The sequence below is a fragment of the Myzus persicae genome, unplaced genomic scaffold (assembly GCF_001856785.1).
Source record: "Myzus persicae strain clone G006 unplaced genomic scaffold, MPER_G0061.0, whole genome shotgun sequence".
Taxonomy (NCBI): Eukaryota; Metazoa; Arthropoda; class Insecta; order Hemiptera; family Aphididae; genus Myzus; species Myzus persicae.
In genome coordinates, this window is record NW_019104342.1 from 23767 (window position 1) to 31332 (window position 7566).

General features: G+C 31.1%; 1 pseudogene; it reads left to right on the forward strand.

Moving 5' to 3' along the window:
* The first annotated feature begins 223 nt into the window (after nt 1–223).
* On the forward strand, nt 224–1107 carry LOC111041322 (annotated as a pseudogene).
* The last annotated feature ends 6459 nt before the right edge of the window (nt 1108–7566 follow it).

A 7566-nucleotide genomic window follows, 5' to 3' on the forward strand; every position in this document is an offset into this window, starting at 1 on the left:
TAATTAGGATATACATTAGGATACATTTTAATGCCGGTTCTAAGTTGAATGTAAAACATAATATATAAAGGTTTTTTACACGTCGTTGGCATGAGCACCCGCATATAGTTAAGTTTAGAGTAGTGGAAAATATCTGTGTATAAAAGCCAGCAGAATATCGTCAAAATGTATCAGCCTCCAGTAATTCCAACATAGTGCAGTACAGTCTTCAACACAGCTCAAGATGTCTTACAGAACTTCAATCGCGTCTTCCAAATCAGAGGTTAGTACTTTAAAAAAAAATTACTTTGAATAACCAAAAGCAAATTGGAGGTTAGTCGTAAAACTATTCAACGCTATGGTTATAATTTGTGGTTGATTGTAAAATCACACATATAATATTTAATGTTTAACTAAATATTTTTGAAATCGGTTTAAAACCTGCTTTTCATTTTAGTTTTAAAAAAAAAAAATTAAACTAGGTATTATGTTTATGTTTTATAGAATGAACATTTTGAAGAACCGGCAGATGTTAAAATGAAACCATCTGCATCAAAAACCAAACCGAGTTTGAAACGCGGTGCAGAAAAAAAATACAGAAAAGAAACCTAAAAAAAAGCAGACGAAAATGGTGAGTTAAAACATTTTTATAATGATAGCATAAATTATTTATTTATTCTTTTTATTTTTTTTTATAGGCTACATCATCATCATATAGAGATAACGTGGGTGATCTTTTTAGATTAGAAGATTATGAGAAAGAAGTGACAAATTCGCTAACTTTCCGCCAAGGCGACGGGCTTATCACTACTAAAACTACTTTTGAAGGCAAGCCAACTGATTACTGGGTCTTGACTCTTTATAAAAGTTAAAATATTGTGAATGTTGCACTTAAGGATAGGTAAATACTGGAAACACCTGTATCTGATTAACAGTATGATTCTATTTTACTACCTATTTTATGTTTACAGATGGCGTCATTCCGAAGCATCGGTCAAGGTCTTCACAAGCGATAAATCGAAAGATCAGACGTTGAACAACAGCTTAAATCAGACAATGCAAGTGATATTTGATACAATGCTGCAGGACCCAGACCGTAGAACAATTAAAAGCAAAATTGCAGTTTGATTGTTATACATAAAAATTAAGCTTTATTTATTCAATAAACAATACATATTATATACATATAAATTTTTATTCATATTAATAAATCCTGTAATATAAGCTCTGACATTGTATTGAAATGGTATTGCAATATTTCATACAAAAATGATGTGTCATCGTTTTGTAAATGGGAATAATAATTGAAATCATAGTTTTGAATATACTGGTTTGTGAATTCGTTCCTCTGGCAGCTGATTGGCAGACCACGTATATCATTTTTGATCAGTTCATAAGCAGTATCAAATATTGCTTGAAAACTTGAAACGTATACATAATTTAACAAACGGTATCGTATGACATATTTTCACAATTACACATATTATGTTCAGTCTTACAATATTTAGCTGGTATTTTTTGAACAAACTGATTTCCTCGCATTAATAATACATAAATACAGTTTGGGTTGTATCTGCAATGTTCGATCTATGGATGGTCCAGCTCCTCCCAATTATGAAGAATAAGTCAGCAGCAGAAGCATTCAAAGATATCTTCAATACCAGAATATTTTAATCCGCACTCAGAAAGATCGTATTCATTTTGAAAAGAATTTTCAGGAAATTTTTTGTAAGTTTTTAAACGTGATTAGATAGAAGAAAATTCTGGATACGCTAGAGTTGAATTACTTCGTACACGATAAACTAATGATTGAAAATCGTTAATATATTTTTGTAAATTCATTTTTTATAAATTGAGTAAGTAACTTGAGAAAACACAACTTCACTAAACAATGAATCATTAATTACTGAAAAGTGAATAATAAAAGAAAAATGAGAAATTTCAAAATTCAGATATAAAAAAACAAATTTGTTCGTAGTTAATAAGTTGCTTATCAAATTTAAAAAAAACCAGTATAACCAACGTGAATGAAAAAATATAGTTTTGTGTACACGGTAAATATTTTCGTGCGAGTGGTAAATAGGAGGACACTGAGTGTTAAATCACCGTATTTTGTGATACGGTAATTCTGAGTCGTCTGAGGGGTACATTCCAGCTTGAACAAAAAAAATTACCTTAGAAAAACGAGCTGTGAACATACAAATACATACAACTACAGCTGTTATAAAACATGTTTAACAAAAATAATATTTTAATTTTAATTGTACTTTAAAGTTTTTTTACTATGGCTTCTAAAAAGAATAACTTTAAAAGATTTTAATATTTTTAGTTGGTTATTTATTTTGTTTGTCAATATCACAATTTGAGATCAAACCACAAGTTTTTTACCTGATGGGTAGAACTTGGCATAAGTGGACAACAAAATAAAATTACAAACTCATTTGAACACCCATTGAATCCCAAGCGGAAAGTTTTCATGTTTGCTGACGCTCCTCATCTGATAAAAAATGTCAGAAATAGACTAAACAATAAAAAAAGTTTAAGGGTTATTAGGTATCAATTGAGAAATTTGTATCAAATTAATATGTATTCAATATGTAATATGTAATATATGTAATATGTATTCAATATAATGTTATTTGTTTTTAAGTATCAACAGAAATTCAAATTCACCAACAAATGTCTGTCCCAAAATTGATGGCTTGAGTAAGATGAGTGTTAAATTGGCTACACAGGTAACATATCTTATGATTACTAAAATATTAAAATAACAATAATAAATAAAAATATAGGAATAGTCAATAGTTATTAATTTGAATAAAATATTTATATTTCAGGTTTTAAGTAAGGTTAGGTTATAGAGCTATAGAGTATGGCTATAGAGTATGGCTAGGGAAATAGAATTTTATCGTGATTACTGTAAAGTAGAATCATTAAAAACTAGCCATCAAACAGAACTCTTCACTGAACGTTTTAATAAACTATTTCATGTGCTAAATAGAAAATATCCAGCAGAAAGAATTAGAAATGGTAGTCTTGACTTTCAGGTATAGTGTAATATGAACCAAAATATAATCCTAATAGTTATTTACTAAATATAATCAGGTTTTAGAAGAGAATCTTAAATGGATAAATTGTTGGGAAGACCAAGTAGCGAATAAAAAAAATAGTAAAGATGAGTATTTAACACAAAATACTGCGGATGGGTTGCGTGTTACCATAAAGTCAACTATTGAGTTGTCAAAATATTTATTAGAGCAATGTGGATTTAAGTACATATTGACATGTAAGACGAATCAAGACCGTGTGGAGGTAATTGAGTTTGTTACTAACATTATTGATTAACGATAATTGGTTTATACATATAACCATTGATTACAATACATATTCAATGATATAAAATAGATATTTAATTTTGTTTATAGCAATTTTTTGGTATGGCTAGGCAAGCCACAGGTCCTAGTGAACACCCCACCAGGCCTAAATTTCTACAAGTGTACAAAATGATATCGGTTCATTCATTACTCAAGCCTCCAAAAACAGGAAACTGTAAAATATTAGAACCAAACATACATACAATTACCATTAATGATCTAAAATGTTTTAAATAATGAATATGTTTCACAAAGAGGTGAAAAAATTGAAACTTTGAAAAAAAAGCTAGACTCTTTAGTCATGAATTAAGTAGAAGTAAACGACATATTTGATAATAATATACATAATTATTATAAAACAGGAGTTGAAGATTGTGTCCTGTACTATATATGTGGCTATATAACAAAAAATATTGTAAATACAATTAAATGTAATTAATTGCCTTACAGTGTTAACTGGTATGTATACAAAATAATTGATTTTAAAATAATGACCAACTTGAAATTAATTACTAATCTCTATAATTTAGGTAAAGAGTCTTACTCAAGCAAACCAGAAGCTACTCTTCTAAATTTAAAAATACGTGGTGGTTTGACTCATCCAAATGATTTTTTATTTAGATTACTGATCACTGTTGAAAAATCATTTGTCAAGTATTGTAGAAACTATGATGTATTTTTAATCAAAATTGATGACTTTTTGGCAACAATCAAAGTATCAATTGTCCTTGCGTTGAACATAAAAAAGACGTACTTACACAAATTATTTCAAATTTTATAATCATGAGAATGCAACAGAATTCATTAATAACAAATAAAAATGCAAATAAACTTAATGCAAAAAAAAAGAGCTAGCTAAATTAGTAAATACATAGTAATAAATAATTATTAATTATGTTCTAATATTTGTATATAATATTAAAGATTATTATTTTAAAATAATTTATGTGTTATTTTATACACAATCCTTTATTTGAGAATAAAATAATTTATTTAGTACTAAAATTAGTATACAGTGCCTACTAAGTTTCACTAAAATCACTATATTATCTTTTTCCTGGTTTATATTCATAAATCCAAGCCTTTATTAAGTCCACTTATTACTTTATTACAGTTTTTACTTTTTAGTGTTCTTGAAGCTCCTTGTTTTTGGGGTGAAATAAAACAAGTCTTACAAAATGTTATGAGCACTACTAACTATTAACCTAGGCTTTAAACTTAACTTACATGTTTCTATATTAACTTAACTTAACGAGTTAAAAAAAAGGTAGTTAACTTGCCCAGCCTTGCTATAAACTACCCATATTACCTATTCCTATTACCTAAGTTAAAATTATTGTTAACATTTAAAGCATGAAAAAATAATATAAAATGTTCAGTTATTATATTAGTAACATATTATATAAAGCAACTGATTGTTCTGTACGTAGATAGACCTAGGTACACATATTGTACCTTTTAGAAACGTTCATGGACTACTGATAAGGTCTTCGTTTCCAGTCCCGTATATCTTAGTCTGTGGTTATTATCATATGTTACTATCTGTATCATTCAATATTTTGTTGTATCTTATGCTGTGCTATGTATTTTGTTAGTGGGCGCCCGTTCTTATATTATGCTTGACGTTTCGTCATAATATATTATTATTTATTGTATTGTATTACGTAATATTACGTCAGAGCTTTTAGCCCGTCATTTTGTAAACATTTGGTGGTTGTTATTTTATAATTAACACAATCTGGTATCCAGATTCCCTTTATTTGACTTGCTGTGCCTAGCGTTTGGTTGTTGAGATTCATACATTATTATTGTGAGTGTATCTCACGACCTCTGGGTCGGCAGTAAGGGTTCGTGCCACAAAACCGCTCGAACGCTGTCTCCTGAGTGGAGACATGTGCAAGCAGACGAAAATTGGACGGTGGACTGATTATTCTCTAGCGGAACAGACTATAGATAATACGGTTTGGTCCCTTTTTATATTTTATTAAAACATTTCTGTGTCATAATTTTTTTCATTCGGGGTAGGCATTGTCCATCGTGAGTTCTAAGAAGGCTGATTTTTCAAAAAATTACTGTGTACATGGATACGCATTAAAACATTTACTTCCAAAGTTATTTTTTGAAAATTTTTTTATTTGGAAATTTCAGTATTTTATGCTCAGTGTTGGGGAATCAGAATTTACTTTTTTTTTGTATTATTAATAAAATGCTGAATACCTGAAATTATGTTTTACACGACTTATAAAAAATGAAAAAAAAATGAAGTAAGATGTTTAAATTCTGATTCCACCAACGAGTACGGGTGTGAAGTTGGGGGACCATAGCGAGGGGACTATTTTCTCAGACGACTAGTGATAACAGGCCTTGTGTGCACGGTTGCGTTTTATTATATTTAAGGCACTCGACAATTGTACTACCGTCAACCTCGAGATGGCGCCATGAAATTCACTTACATCATTATGTGCCCGTAGTCCGTATATTAATGCGACCGACCAGCCCAGGGGACTATTTTTTCGTACTGCCGCGTGCAGGTACCCATGCGCTGTTTTTCATTTTTCCGACCAAGTTCCGGAAGGTGGCGACGCATCAAACCTACATATTCGGAAAGCCAGGAAAATTCTCTATAAGATGAAAATAAGTCTTGGAGCTTCAACGCTTTCGGGGGACATAGTAATATGTGACCGAACAGCCCAGGGGACTGTTTTTTCGTACTGCCTAGGTACGGGTGGGCGTGCGGTTTTTAATTTTTTTGACCAAGTTCCGGAAGATGGCGACGCATCAAACCGGGGCTGGGACAGATTTCCCGATTTTAATAGCGGTAGTGATAAGCTTTTGGCCGAAAATGATAAGAGTGGTTGTTGTATGTTATAACTGCGGTTACACAGTGACCAACTTGAGATGGTGTTGCATAGCAAGTCGAGAGATATTTTCCTAGGGGAGCGACGAGTGCCGCTAACAAGGCATCACTGTAAATTATTTCTTTTTGGTGGTGTCACTGCTGGATCTCTGGTATATTCTGGTACGAGTTGTGGTATATCGAGATATCATCAACATTTTTTCGCTGTTATCAAAATCGGTAAATCTGTACCCGTCCCGCATCAAACCTAAATATTCAGAAAGCATATTATTAAAGAACGTTTACTTCGGACTTGAAACAATTCATGACAAATTTTTCTTGAATATCCGAATAAAATAATAAATACATTTTTTTATATTTTTAAAATACTATTATTATAAGATATTTTTTTTTATTTTTTTTAAAATGAATTTACGAGGTTACTTTTGTTCCGTGTGACTTTAAGTGGAATAAGAAAGAGCAATTTAATGACAACTGTAAAATTACAATCATTTGGTGACGAATATAACCTAAGAAAACCAAGTTAAGATATTTTGAAAATGTTATCGTGTATAGTAAAATATGTTATAGTGCGGTCGACGAAAAGTAGGCCGCGATCGTCACGCGCTTAACGGCCGTTTTTCGTAAATCCAGGGGTTCTACGTTTGGGAGTACTATTATTATTATTTTTTTTTGTTTACTATAAACGTTAGTACATTACACGATTTGAAATTATATTAGGCGGGAAAATGTTTGGAGACCCATGCCGTAAAACGGCCGGTAGGCGCGTGACGATCGCGGCCTACTTTTCGTCGACCGCACTATAATATAAACAACCAGTGAAAATTTCATGTTTTTGTAGTCGCGTACGGTAATAGTTTTTACTTTTTAGTCGTCGTAGAGTCGAGGTCTCTGTTATTATTGTATACGCTGCGTAAGACCTCGCATAATATTGTCAAATATGTAATATAAAAAAAGTTTTTCAATATCTACAATAAATAAATCATGACTCAATTGTTAATATAATATACAGAGGGTAAAATTAAGAGAGTAAAATTATTTTAGCTTTACCGGCGCATTTTGCATTTATGGTACCAACTCTAATACGAAACTCATAGGTACTCGATGCCTACTCGAAAGGAGGCCCGGCAATTTATAGTCGAGAGGTATAAGTATAAAACAGCGATAGCATTGTTGCTAATTTAACATTATAATGTAGGTATCATTCACCGTTTTTAGGTTTTTTGATAAATATATTTTCTATTTTAACTTTTAAGTATATGGTATCACTTCATAAATGGATTTCTCGATTATACAAATGTAATAATTAGTGTGATCAGGGCAGGTGTTATACGATTTTGAGGGGGGGGGGGGGGG